This window comes from Balaenoptera acutorostrata, chromosome 8, assembly GCF_949987535.1.
Source record: "Balaenoptera acutorostrata chromosome 8, mBalAcu1.1, whole genome shotgun sequence".
NCBI classification, from domain to species: Eukaryota; Metazoa; Chordata; class Mammalia; order Artiodactyla; family Balaenopteridae; genus Balaenoptera; species Balaenoptera acutorostrata.
In genome coordinates, this window is record NC_080071.1 from 60,003,729 (window position 1) to 60,019,514 (window position 15,786).

Genomic DNA, 15,786 nt, shown 5'->3' on the forward strand with positions numbered 1-15,786 from the left:
GCAAGGATGTTAGAACTGAGCTATGCCTAAGCTTTCTGACACATGCTATGTAACCTTCCCCTACTTGCTGATGAGTTGGTAATAAAAATACTAACCATCAGAGGTCAAGACTAATTTCTGCTAAATGCAACCAAACAATTACCCTATGGCTGCATGCAATAAATATTTCTCATTCAATACATTGGTCATTTTTTGTTTTGTTTTCTCAAGATTACAAGGAACATAACCCCTGCATGCAAATAAGGCATGCTTGCCCAACCTTCCTCCAAAGTTCAAGTCAAGAAGCTTCAGGGAGTTACAACTAGAAAAGAGACATCTCAGCTCCTTTTCTTCGAATTTTATTCATTCACTTAAATATTTAGTGAGCACCTCCTAGGTACCAGGGATCTTTATGGCACAAAGTATACATCAATGAACAAAACAGACGAATTTCTCTCCTCTTGGTACTTACATACGGGTGCAGGATTATCATTACTAATAGTGGGTCTATTCTCTACCTGGCAGGCATGAGAGACATTTTGTCCACATGCAGTATATTTTGTCAACCAAACTTTTTTTTTTCCTAATACTATAAAGCTGATATTGCAGTTTGTCAGTGAGTCTTGATTCTTGATAATGATCTTTCCCTCCTATAAATTGCTCAGAACTTTGTACCCTCCTAGTAAAATATATCTTGCCTTACCTTGTAACTCAGTTACTTTTATACTTGCTTTATTCTCTAGCAGATTTTAAATTCTTGAAAATCTTACCTTATTTATTCTTTTATCTGCTACACAGTGCCTTACACATGATAAATGTTCAACAAATGTTTAATCTGGACTTAATTCTGGTTTTTAGAATGGAGGCATAGTTAACATACAACATTACATTAGTTTCAGATGTACAACACAATGATTTGATATTTGTATATATTGTGAAGTGATCACCACAATGTCTAGTTCATATCCATCATCATACATAGACACAGAATTTTTTTTCTTATGATGAGAACGTTTAAGATTTACTCTCTTGCGGACTTCCCTGGTGGCGCAGTGGTTAAGACTCTGTGTTCCCTATGCAGGAGCCTGGGTTTGATCCCTGGTCAGGGAACTAGATTCTACATGCATGCTGCAACTAAAAATTCGCATGCCACAATTAAGGGGCTGGCGAGCTGCAATTAAGGAGCCTGCCTGCCTCAACTAAGACCCAGTGCAACTTAATTAATTAATTGATTAATTAATTAATTAAATATTAAAAAAAAGATTTACTCTCTTAGCAGCTTTCAGATATACAATACAGTATTGCTAACTATAGTCACCATGCTGTACACCACATCCCCATGACTTATTTATTTGATAACTGGAAGTTTGTATTTTTGACTCCCTTCACCCATTTCCCCCCATCCTCCCACCCTTTGCCTCTGGCAACCACCAATCTCTTCTCTGTACCTATGAGCTTGGCTGGTTTGTTTTTCTTTTTTTTTCCTTTTTGAATTGCACATATAAGTGAGATCACATGGTATTTGTCTTCCTCTGTCTGACTTATTTCACTTAGCATAAAACCCTCAAGATCCATTTCTATTGTCACAAATGGCAAGATTTTGTTCTTTTTTATGACTGAATAATGTTCCATTGTACATATACATACCACATTGTCTTTATTTATTCATCTGTCAATGGACACATATTGTTTCTATATCTTGGCTCCTGCAAATAATGCTGCAATGAACATGGGGGTGCAGATATCTTTTCAAGTTAGTGTTTTTGTTTTCTTTGGATAAATACCCAGAAGTAGACTTGCTAGATGATACAGTATTTCTATTTAAAAATTTTTGAGAAACCTCCACACTGTTCTCCATAGTGGCTGCACCGATTTACATTCCCACCATCTGTGTACGAGGGTTCCCTTTTCTCTCCATCCTTGACAACACTTGTTATTTCTTGGTTTTTTTGTTTGTTTGTTTGTTTGTTTTTGATAATAGCCATTCTAACAAGTGTGAGGTGATATCTCATTGTCTGATTTTCATTCCCCTGATGATTAGTGATGTTGAGTATCTTTTCATGAACCTGTGGGCCATCTGTATGACTTCTTTGAAAAAACGTCTATTCATTACTTCTGTTTTTTAACAAAGACTTTATCACAATTCTTATAATGAGTATAATTCTCATTTACGCTATTTATACACAATTAGACTACTTTTCTTTCACAGTGCTTTGTGAAAAGGAAACTCTCAATAAATATTTGCTGAACAGAATTGAACATGCTTCAAGTAATTTTACTTACTTAAAATTTTTTAAAATCAGTTCTTATGAGGACTATAAATTCCTCTTTTGCCTAACCACCTAAAATCAATCCTTTAAAAAGGAAAGAAATAAATAACTGAGGAAATAAAAACATAACCATCAGATTTTTTTTTTTAATTGGGGTATGGTTGCTTTATAATGTTGTGTTAGTTTCTCCTGTACAACAAAGTGAATCAGCTATATGTATGCATATATCTCCTCCTTCTTGGACCTCCCTGCCACCCGCCTAGGTCACCACAGAGCATGGAGCTGAGCTCCCTGGGCTATACAGCAGGTTCCCACTAGCTATCTGTTTTACACATGGTAGTGTATATATGTCAATCCCAATCTCCCAATTCATCCCAATTCCCCTTCCCCCCTCCCCACTCTGTGTCCACACATCCGTTCTCTATGTCTGCGTCTCTATTCCTGCCCTGCAAATAGGTTCATCTGTACCATTTTTCTAGATTCCACATATATGCATCAATATATATTTGTTTTTCTCTTTCTGACTTACTTCACTCTGTATGACAGACTCTAGGTCCATCCACATCTCTACAAATGACCCGATTTCATTCCTTTTTATGGCTGAGTAATATTCCATCGTATATATGTGCAACATCTTCTTTATCCATTCATCTGTCGATGGACACTTAAGTTGCTTCCATGTTCTAGCTATTGTAAATAGAACTGCAATGAGCATTGTGGTACATGACTCTTTTTGAATTATGGTTTTCTCAGGGTATATGCCCAGTAGTGGGATTGCTGGGTCATATGGTAGTTCTATTTTTAGTTTTTAAGGAACCTCCATACTGTTCTCCATAGTGGCTGTATCAATTTACATTCCCACCAACAGTGCAAGAGGGTTCCCTTTTCTCCACACCCTCTCCAGCATTTGTTGTTTGTAGATTTTTTTGAAGATGGCCATTCCGACCGGTGTGTGGTGATACCTCATTGTAGTTTTGATTTGCATTTCTCTAATAATTAGTGATGTTGAGCATCTTTTCATGTACCTCTTGGCCATCTGTATGTCTTCTTTGGAGAAATGTCTATTTAGGTCTTCTGCCCATTTTTTGATTGGGTTATTTTTTTTTTTGATATTGAGCTGCATGAGCTGTTTGTGTATTTTGGAGATTAATCCTTTGTCAGTTTCTTCGTTTGCAAATATTTTCTCCCATTCTGAGTGTTGTCTTTTTGTCTTATTTACAGTTTTCTTTGCTGTGCAAAAGCTTTTAAGTTTAATTAGGTCCTATTTGTTTATTTTTGTTTTTATTTTCATTACTCTAGGAGATTGGTCAAAAAAGATATTGCTGTGATTTATGTCAAAGTGTGTTCTTCCTATGTTTTCCTCTGAGAGTTTTATAGTGTCTGGACTTACATTTAGGTCTTTAATCCATTTTGAGTTTATTTTTGTGTATGGTGTTAGGGAGTGTTCTAATTTCATTCTTTTATATGTAGCTGTCCAATTTTCCCAGCACCACTTATTGAAGAGACTGTCTTTTCTCCATTGTATATCCTTGCCTCCTTTGTCATAGATTAGGTGACCATAGGTGCATGGGTTTATCTCTGGGCTTTCTATCCTGTTCCATTGATCTATATTTCTGTTTTTGTGCCACTACCATATTGTCTTGATTACTGTAGCTTTGTAGTATAGTCTGAAGTCAGGGAGCCTGATTACTCCAGCTCTGTTTTTCTTTCTCAAGATTGCTTTAGGTATTCGGGGTCTTTTGTGTTTCCATATAAATTGTAAAATCTTGTGTTGTAATTTTGTGAAAAATGCCATTGGTAATTTGATAGGGATTGCATTGAATCTGTAGATTGCTTTGGGTAGTAAAGTCATTTTCACAATATTGATTCTTCCAGTCCAAGAACATGGTATATCTCTCCATCTGTTTGTGTCATCTTTGATTTCTTTCATCAGTGCTTTATAGTTTTCTGAGTACAGGTCTTTTGCCTCCTTAGGTAGGTTTATTCCTAGGTATTTTATTTTTTTGTTGTGATGGTAAATGGGATTGTTTCCTTAATTTCTCTTTCTGATCTTTTGTTGTTAGTGTATAGGAATGCAAAAGATTTCTGCACATTAATTTTGTATCCTGCAATTTTACCAAATTCATTGATTAGCTCTAGTAGTTTTCTGGTGGCATTTTTAGGATTTTCTATGTATAGTATCATGTCATCTGCAAACAGTGACGATTTGGGGTTTTTTTTAAAGTTTAGGAAAGTAAGTTTTTGTTTTTTGGGTTTTTTTGGCTGTGTTGGGTCTTCATTGCTGCATGCGGGCTTGTTCTAGTTGCAGCGAGCGGGGGCTACTCTTCGTTGTGGTGCACAGGCTTCTCATTGTCGTGGCTTCTCTTGTTGCGGAGCATAGGCTCTAGGCACTTGGGCTTCAGTAGTTGTGGCACACAGGCTCAGTAGTTGTGGCTCGCAGGCTCTAGAGCTCAGGCTCAGTAGTTGTGGAGCACGGGTTTAGTTGCTCCGCGGCATGTGGGATCTTCCCAGACCAGGGATTGAACCCATGGCTCCTGCATTGGCAGGCAGATTCTTAACCACTGTGCCACCAGGGAAGTCCCAACAGTGACAGTTTTACTTCTTCTTTTCCAATTTGTATTCCTTTTATTTCTTTTTCTTCTCTGATTGCTGTGGCTACGACTTCCAAAACTACGTTGAATAATAGTGGTGAGAGTGGACATCCTTGTCTTGTTCCTGATCTTAGAGGAAATGCTTTCAGTTTTTCACCATTGAGAATGATGTTTGCTGTGGGTTTGTCATATATGGCCTTTATTATGTTGAGGTAGGTTGCCTCTATGCCTAATTTATGGAGAGTTTTTATCATAAATGGGTGTTGAATTTTATCAAAAGCTTTTAACCATCAGATTTTGAAAGTTTCATAATATGTCAGAAATCTTCATCTTGATCAAACTAGAGAATTTCACCCAATTTATACATTGATCTCCTCTCTATTTTTAAAATCTACTTAAGCATTTACCATACTTGTTGCATATATTACATCATTTCTTTCCCCTTTCCATTATCCTTCAAAGTCAATTGATTATTCTTGCTAAAGGTAATAAAGACCATAATAAAATGTATAATTCCGAAGAGTTACAAAAGCTAAAATAATGAAGTGGCCTACATTTGCAGATATGTAGTGGGTTTGCGTGGCAGTCTGGGCTACGTGAGAGGTGGCCTGAGTATGTCAATCATAGAGTGGGGCTGACCTGGTCATGTAGATTAATAGGAAGCACTCTTGTCTGTGCTCAAGGTCCTATGGTCACCATAGGCCACAGGAGACAGTGAGACATCTGTTTGCTAAGCCATGAGTCACATAGATTTAGCTGCAGTGCCACAATCATTCCAAAGCTCAACATCTAGCAACTGTTTGAAGCCCCAGGCTGTTTTCTCTGATGTCCCACATTCCTTTTCACTCCCTGTCTTACTTACTGGAACCTAATTCCTGCCATAAATGTAATAAGTCCCATTTCTTCAAGCCCTCAGCACAATGCTTATACTCAATTTACAATTTATCTCATTCTACTTTGTATGACTCTTATCTTGCCTCTAGATTGTTAACTCCTTGAGACTAAGACTAGGTATTTTCATCTTTATCATCTCACTACTCCCCTGTCATCCCATTGTAGGTCCAGATGGTCCAGATGTTCACCAAAATAAAAATAAAGTTGTGTTCTAGAACTTCTTTGGTTTTAGCCTCCTTTGGTACCACTAGAGCTGCACCACCCATTCTGGTTTATTTTAGGGTTGAGCACATAAGCCACATATGACTACATAGACATGTAAGCATTGTTTATTCAGCAGAAGGGTGCCCAAGTGTTTTTTGTTTGTTTGTTTGTTTCCCAACAGTGAATATTTATTTCTCACTCAGGTAAAGCACAAATGGACTTTTTTTTTGGTAGAGTTGGGAAAATTTCTGCTCTCCATAATCATAATCAATTTTTTCTGTCTTAAGTCATGGTTGCCATCTCCACCCAATGGCTCCCAAGGCAAACTGGGGTGGGGGTGTGGGGAACAGATTTGCACTTCAGAACCACAGGGCATAAAAAGTCAGCAGGAATGCATGGAAGGTTTTTTTTTTTTTTTTTCTTGTGGCCTGGCCTGGAATTAATGTTTATTGCTTGTGTTCAAATTCTCCTGGCCACAGGTCAGTTATATGGTCCCACCCACAGTAAAGGAAGGCTGAAAAATGCAGGTTAACTGTGTGCCCCAAAGAAAAAGAAAGTGAGTTTGGGTGTACATATAGCCAGTCTCTTCCATACATGATTTCTTCTCTGTGTGAGTCCTCTGATGTTTGCTGAGGTGTGATTTCTTGTCCAAGTGTTTTTAATGAAGAGCAACATGATTAGAAATCCATGTGTGTAGAAGGCTAATTTTTTAATGACAACTATAGAAGTCAACAATTCCAAAAATTAATTTTTTCAGTAGTATAAAAGATGTCCAAAAATACTTTCTTCAACTTTATTTATACAAAAGTGCCCTGCTGTAGAGTTAGCATTTGTGCCAATAGCATTAGCAGTTATTGCTCAATTGTGACTGAGGCAGCAAGAATACAGTTATTTCTCATAAGGCATATTTGATGTGAGGATATATTTCAATTCAGGTTCCAAATTTATATGGCAAATTCTACTGAAATTCTCAACTTTCAGCTTGATGAAACTTTCACAGCAACCGGGTGGATCCCAACATTGCCTGCTTAGAGTTTGGTCACACGGTTAGAAAGTTTAAATTAATTCTGTAAATCGTTTTATTGAGATATAATTGACATGTAACATTGTATTTGTTTTAGGTGTACAACGTAATGATTTGGTATATGTATATATTACAAAATGATTACCAGAATAAGTTTAGTTAACATCCATCATCTCACATAGTTACACTTTTTTTTCCTTGCGATGAGAACTTTTAAGACCTATTCCCTTAAAATTTCCTGGAAATTTTTCACAGGAAAACTGGTAGGAATGGTGTGTGGCCTATCTGGTATAGCTCCTGAGGACTGGGGTACAGGGCATTTACCAAGTCAGGTCTGAAGAGAGTGCTGAAAGCCAGAGGCAGAAAATCCTGTCCAAATGGATTGTGCAATTACAAAGAATGTGTGCATAAATTAAAATTCAAGGGGATTGTCAAGCCAGGCAGGCAAAGAAAATAAATGGGACAATTCTGGACAATAAATGACAGGCCATCTGAATGAAAGCTGGTGACAGCTGGTATTGCCTGAGGCTGGATCTCACATTTTAGGGCTGATCTGATTCATTTAAAGAGCCTGGGATGGAGCAGACACTAAACTTCATATTCTGGCGAAGTTCCAGCAATACTGTGTCTGTAGTTCGGTTAGTTCCAGTCCAAAGGAAAGTTATGGGACAGATTGATCGCTCAGTCATTTCATGTCACTGGTTTAAAGCAATTTATCATGTTATTTGGTATCATTTTATCCATCTTTCTTGTACTTGGGTTTCATTGAGTTTCTTTGATCTATGGGTTATAGTTTTTATCTAATTTGAAGTTTTCAGTCATTTTTTCTTCAAGTATTTTTTTCTGTCTCCCACACCCTTTTTTCAGAGACTCCAGTTACATGTATGTTAGGTTGCTTAAAGTTATATTACAGCTTCCCTGACACTGTTGTTTTTTTTTAATCTGTGTGTTTCGTTTTGGATAGTTTCTGTTGTTATGCCTTCAGAGTCACTAATCTTTTCTTCTTGAGTATTTCATCTGCTGCTAACTTCATGCAATATATTTTTCACCTCAGACATTGTAGTTTGCATCTAGGACTTTAATGTGGGTCTTTTAATCTTTCATATATTGACTTAACATGCTCAATTTTTCCTCTGTCTTCTTGAACATATGGAATAGTATCTGTTTTAATATCCCTGTCTACTACTTCTATGATCTGTGGCATTTCTGAGTCTAATTCTAGTAATTGATTGTTGTCTTCATTATAGATTGTATTTTCCTGGTTCCTTGCATTTTTGTAATTCTCTGATTAAGTGCCAGACATTGTGAACTTTACCTTGTTGGGGCTGGGTATTTTTGTATTCCTATAAATATTTTTGAGCTTTGTTCTAGAAATACAGTTAAATTATTTATAAACAGTTAAATCTTGTTGAGGCTTGCTCTTCAGCTTTGTTATGTGGGGCTAGAGTTGCCTTTAGTCTAGGGCTAATTTTCCTCCACTACTCAGAACCATGAATTATAAGATTTTCCATTCTGTCTGGTATGAACTTGAACTATTCTTGTCCTTGTATGAGCTTCGAGAATTGTTTCCTTTGCTCCTTTCAGGTAGTTCTTCCCCAGACTTGGATGGTTTCCTTCCTTGTATGCACTGATTAGTATTCAGCTGAAAACTTGAGGGAGACTATCTGAAATTCCCTAGAGCAGTCTCTCTGTGCAGGTCTCTCACCTCTGAGACTTCGCCCTGTGAACTCTAGCCACTGTGGCTCCCTGGACTCTGTCTCGTCAATTTAAAGAGACTACCAGGCTCTGCTTGAGTTCTCTCTCCCTGTGTCATGACCTGGAAACTCTTTCTAGGCAGCATGCTAGGGTAATCATAGGGCTCACCTCTCTGGAGGATCACTGTCCTGCACTGCTTGATGCCCAATGTCTGAAAATTATTGTTTTTTACATTTTGTCCATCTGGTTTTTTAGTTGTCTCAGGCAGGAGGGTACTCCAGGCCTTGTTACTACATTTTGCCAGAGAACTTATAAAGTCAACAAAACCACCAGTGGTTGCATGGACTGCATCTGAGCTCCTCCACATCCTGAGATTTACATGGTATTACATTTGCAAAGAGTACAGCAGACCTAGAAACTTTATCCATTCATTCAGCAAATATTTAAACACTGATAGAGATGGCTAGCTGTCCACTACAGTCTGCCCCCTTTCTATATTACAGAATTGTCTTTGGGAAGTGGCTGCCAGGCCAGGGACTATGGTTTTCCAGACACCCTCCCCCACCACACACACACCTTGCTTTCTCAGTGGCCATATGTCTAGTTTTCACCAATGAAATGTGAGTGGAAATGAGGTGTGTCATTTTTAGGGCAAGGATTTTAAGAAGCAGATATGTTTCTTCACACTCTTTCCCCTTCTGCTGACTGAATGCTGAGGATAACAAGTACCCTTGGAATGGTGAGGCCAAAACATGAAAGGAGTCTCAGTCCCTGAAATCACTGCATGGAGGGAAGCTGCCTGCCGGAAACACCTGTATTGATCAGCTAGGTGATGATGAAACAAACTTCCATTGTGTTAAGCTACTGCTATTTTGGGGTTACTTTGTTGAAGCAGTGAGTGTTATCCGACTAATACAGGGACCTACTGTGCACCAAGCAGTGTGTTAAATGCTGGATGTTCAATGAGAAACAAAAATGTAATGATCCCTAGCTCATGGATCTTAAAGGTTAGTCAAGAAAGATAAACAAGGAAAGAAACATATATATAGTCACACCCTGCAAAGCACCTCCCTAGTTCATGTCTTCCTAGTAGAATACATCTTGCTTTTAATACCCAAACTTCAAAGAATATATTTTCCTTTATACAGTGTTTTTGACTAACATTTGTATAGGAAATGTTTATACTTGTATCCTCCCCAAAGTCAATACAACATTTTAAAACAAAATGATGTGTGTGAAAAATCTTGTATTGCATTTTGAATACAATTGGTAGGATATCAGAATCACAAATAGATATTTTTCCAATTTTTTATTTTCAAGCATTTCAAATATGTAAATCAGAAAGGTTTAAAGAATACACATATATCTTTCACCTAGAGTCACCAATTGATAACATTTAGCCACTTTGTTTCATTTTTCTTGAGACACACACACACACAAACTTTGCTAAACCATTTGAAAGTAACTTGCAGGCACTGTGATACTTTACCTCTAAATATTTCAGTATTTATCTCCTGTGAACAAGGACATTCTCCTACATAATAAAATTACCACTATTACACCCAAGAAATTTAAAATAAATACACGGTATTATCTAACACAGTCTATGCTAAAATCTCCCTTTGCCTGTAGCTGATTTTAATTAACTTATTATCCTTTTATCTCCTACTCCTATAACTCCTACTCCCCAATAGGTATAGGTCCTCTCCAGAACTAAACCAATCCCAACTTGATCTATAGATTCAGTGGATTCCCAATCAAAATACCAGAAAATTATTTTATGAATATCAGCAAACTGATTCTAAATTTCATGTGGAGAGGCAAAAGACCCAGAATACTCAACATAATATTGCAGAAGAACAAAGCTGGGGGACTGATGCTACCTGACTTCAAGACTTACTGTAAAGCTCCAGTAATGAAGACAGTGTGGTATTGGCAAAAGAGTAGACAAATAGATCAATGGGATGGAATAGAGATCCCAGAAATAGACCCCCATAAACATAGTCAACTAATCTTTGACAAAGGGACAAAGATAATACAATGGAGCAAAAAATAGTCTCTTTAGCAGGTGCTGCTGGAAGAATTGGACATACACATGCCAAAAATTAATACAGACACAGACCTTACACCTTTCACAAAAATTAACTCAAAGGATCACAGACTTAAATATAAAATGTAAAACCATAAAACTCCTGGAAGATAACATCAGACAAAACCTAAGTGACCTTGGATTTGGCAGTCACTTTTTACATACAACACTAAAGGCACATCTATGAAAGAAATAATTGATAAGCTGGACTTCATTAACATTTAAAGACTTCTGCTCTATAAAAGACAATATTGGGCTTCCCTGGTGGCGCAGTGGTTGGGAATCTGCCTGCCAATGCAGGGGACACGGGTTCGAGCCCCAGTCTGGAAGGATCCCATATGCCGCGGAGCAACTAGGCCCGTGAGCCACAATTACTGAGCCTGTGCGTCTGGAGCCTGTGCTCGGCAACAAGAGAGGCCGCGATGGTGAGAGGCCCGCGCACCGCGATGAGGAGTGGCCCCCGCTTGCCGCAACTAGAGACAGCCCTCGCACAGAAACGAAGACCCAACACACCCATAAATAATAAAAAAAAAAAAAAAAAAAAAAAAAAGACAATATTAAGAGAATAAGAAGAGAAGTCACAGACTGGGAGAAAATATTTGCAAAAGACGCATATGATAAAGAACTATTATTCAAAATATAAAAAGAAATCTTAAAACCTAACAACAAGGAAACAATCTGATTTTAAAAAGGGCCAAAGATCTTTTTAAAAAAAATACTTAATTTATTTTGGCCATGCGGTTTGCAAGATATTAATTCCCCAGCCAGGGATTGAGCTCGGGCCACAGCAGTGAAAACACGAAAGCACCAAGTCCTAACCGCTGGACCGCCAGAGAATTCCCATAAAAAGGGCCAAAGATCTTAGCAGACATCTCACCAAAGAAGACATACAGATGGCAAATAAGCATATGAAAAGATGCTCCAATATATACAATGGAATAATAAAAAAGAATGAGATAATGCTATTTGCAGCAACATGGATGGACCTAGAGATTATCATACTAAGTGAAGTAAGTCAGAAAGAGAATGACAAATATCATATGATATCATTAATATGTGGAATCTAAAATGTGATACAAATGAACTTATGTACAAAACAAAAACAGATTCACCGACACAGAAAACAAACTTATGTTTACCAAACGGGGAAAGGGGTGGGGGAGGATAAATTAGGAGTTTGGGATTAGCAGATACAAACTACTATATATAAAATAGATAAGCAGGGACTTCCTTGGTGGCGTAGTGGTTAAGAATCCGCCTGCCAATGCAGGGGACATGGGTTCCATCCCTGGTCCAGGAGGATCCCACATGCCAAGGAACAACTAAGTCCGGGCACCACAGCTACTGAGCCTGTGCTCCAGAGCCCATGAGCCACAACTACTGAGCCCACGTGTCACAAATACGGAAGCCCGAGTGCCTAGAGCCAGTGCTCTGCAACAAGAGAAGCCACCGCAATGAGAAGCCCACACACCTCAACGAAGAATATCCCCTGCTCGCTGCACTAGAGAAAGCCCATGTGCAGCAACGAAGACCCAACGCAGCCAAAAATAAAATAAATAAATAGATAAATTTATAAAAAAATAAAATAGATAAACAACAAGGTCCTACTATATAGCACAGGGAACTATATTCAATATCCTGTGATAAACCATAATGGAAAAGACTTTTTAAAAAAGGAAAAAAAGAAAACCTGCTCCACATCATATGTTGGGGAAAATGCAAATTGAAACAATAATACGATACCACTACACACCTATTAGAATGGCCAAAATCTGGGACATTGACAACACCAAATGCTGGTAAGGATGTGGAGCAACAGGAATTCTCATACATTGCTGGTGAAAATGCAAAATGGTACTGATACTTTGAAAGACAGTTTAGGGGTTTCTTAAAAAATTCAACATACTCTTGCCATACCATCCGGCAATTGTGCTCCTTGGTAGTTACCCAAAGAAGTTGAAAACTATGTCCATGCAAAAACCTGCATATAGATGCTTATAGCAGCTTTCATAATTGCCAAAACTTGGAAGCAGCCAAGATGTCCTTCAGTAGGTGAATGGATAAACTGTGGTACAACCAGATAATGGAATATTATTCAGTGCTAAAAAGAAATGATCTATTAAGTCATGAAAAGACATGGAAGAACCTTAGATGTAAATTACTAAGTGAAAGAAGCCAATCTGAAAAGGCTACATACTATATGATTCTAACTGTGTGGCATCATAGAGAAGACAATGGAGACAATAAAAAGATCAGTGGTAGCAGTATCTCTGTATGAGGTGGGAGTAGGTGGTACCTGCATTCCCAACATGGCCATCTCTTTGGTTAAGAGCAGGCAATAGACCTCTCCTACAGCCTGGGCTCGAGAGTTACACTCCCTGCTTGTGAACCCTAGCTCTGCCAATTATTACCTGTATGACTTTAAACTCTGGTTACCTAATTAATTAGCCTCTCTAAGCCTAAGTTTCCCCATTAGTAAAGTGGACACAATGGTCCCTACCAGGGAATTATATGAGTTGATGTACATAAAAAGCATGTTAATAGGTCTAGGATAAAATAATAGCTACCACTTACTGCATGCCTACTTTCTTTTTTTTAAAAATAAATTTATTTATTTGTTTTTATTTTTGGCTGAGTTGGATCTTCGTTGCTGTGCGCGGGCTTCCTCTAGTTGCGGCGAGCAGGTGCTACTCTTCGTTGCGGTGCGCAGGCTTCTCATTGCGGTGGCTTCTGTTGTTGCGGAGCGCGGGCTCTAGGTGTACGAGCTTCAGTAGTTGTGGCTCACGGGCTCTAGAGCGCAGGCTCAGTAGCTGTGGCGCCCGGGCTTAGTTGCTCCGTGGCACGTGGGATCCTCCCGGGCCAGGGCTCGAACCCTTGTCGCCTGCATTGGCAGGCGGATTCTTAACCATTGCACTACCAGGGAAGCTCCTGCATGCCTACTTTCAAACGATGGCTCTCCTTGTCAATGTCTCCTTGCAGGCCCCAGGAGGGCATATGTGTGTGACAGATTCTCCCCTGGAGTCTGTGCCCTGAGCTACACTTCAGTTTAGGTATTGAAACAGTATGTATTCTTTGGTGTCTGACTTCTTGCACTTAGCCCAATGTTTTAACATTTTATTATAAAATGTTCAGTCATCAGGAAGGGAAAACCAGGGTGCCCGAGCATTTATTTTGTGTTGGGAAAGGGCTCCTTGCTGTGGAGCAACAGCATGGAAATAGCTCATCACAAGTAAGGAACAGCAGCAGGATGACACAGAAATGATACATCTGTACCGAGGCTTGGCCTCCATCTGTGTTAGCATCTTCCTCCAAGCCTGGGACATTGCTGAACCAGCTGGTGGCCTTTGGGCTCTGATGATTTTTCTCTCCTCTGACCTTGATTGTCTCTCTCTGTCACATTCTGTACTCAACACATTTCTTTAGTGCTTCACAAAGGCAGATGACAGATAGAAACTCCAACAGACCATGGAGGAAATCAGATGTACATGGAAACTAGAAAAACAGTAGAGGGATGCATGATCATTAAAACAAAAGATAATTAAATCCTGGTTGACAAAAAGAAGAGAGTCAAAGACAGAACCAATATTTAAGGGGCAAAAAAATGAAAGGAAGTCTGTAAAGAGACTGAGAAGGAAAGATCAGAGAAGTGGGAGATAAATCTGGAGAGAGTTGGATCCTAGAAGCAAAGGAAGTAAGGGTTTCAATAAGAGGGACATGTCAAGAGTATCCAACTAAGATGAAGTATGCCTATTGGATTACCTCATCAATCTTCTCTCACTCCACTCTAGAAGCTCTCGCAACCAGGCCTTACCTCTGCAGGCAGGAGATTAGAAGAGTCACCTCTGCTAAATCTGACCAACTGAAAAGGAAAACTTTGAAAATACTGACAATGGGGGTTCCCCAAGGACATAGCCATATCATCCACTGAGATGCTCAGAATGGATTAGACCCACTTAGGAGCTCAGTGCTTCCAATTCATTTTTGTCTGTTTTATTTATTTATTTATTTAACAACATTTGTCTTTTTTTAAAGATTTATTTATTATTTATTTATTTTTGGCTCTGTCGGGTCTTAGTTGTGGTGCATGGGCTTCTCTCTAGTTGTGGCTTATGGGTTTTCTCTTCTCTAGTTGTGACGTGCAGGCTCCAGGGTGCATGGGCTCTGTAGTCTGCGCATGCAGGCTCTCTAGTTGAGGCGGGTGGGCTTAGTTGCCCCACGGCATGTGGGATCTTAGTTCCCTGACCAGGGATCAAACCCACATCCCCGGCATTCTAAGGCGGATTCTTTACCACTGGACCACCAGGGAAGTCCTTGTCTTTTGTTTTAAAATGAACTTTATCAGGATTCCCTGGTGGTCCAGTGGTTAGGACTCTGTGCTTTCCCTGCTGAGGGCCCAGGTTTGATCCCTGCTTGGGGAACTAAGATTCCCGCAAGCTGCACCATGTGGCAAAAAAAAAAAAAAAAAAAAAAAAAAAAATCAAATTTATCAATGTGTAATTTATATAAATAAATACATTTTAAGTGTACAGTTTTTTGACAAATATATATTTTCCATGTAACTATCATACAATCAATCTACAGAATATTTCCATTACTCCAAAATTTCCTCATGACTTTGTACAATCAACACTTCTCCCAGGCAACCACTGATGAACTTTCTGTCACTATAGATTTGTTTTGTTTGTTCTAAAATTTTTTTTACAAATAAACCATACAGTGTGTACTTTTTGTGTACCTGGATTCTTTCACTCACACAGTGTTTTCTTCACAAGCTTTTTGTTATAAATTGGTCAATCACAAAGCAAAGCTGCGAGAATTTTACAGTGACATATGTCTACAGTTACATATATCTACCACTAGATTATACCATTACATTCTACAACACTTGCTTTAACACATCCATTTTTCCATTTGTCTGTCAATCCATCTTATTTTTGATGTATTTTAAAGACATCAGCACAATTCCCTTAAATACTTTAGCATGTATGTTGGGCATAATTATCCATGTTGTTGCATGCATCAGTTGTTTCTTCCTTTTTA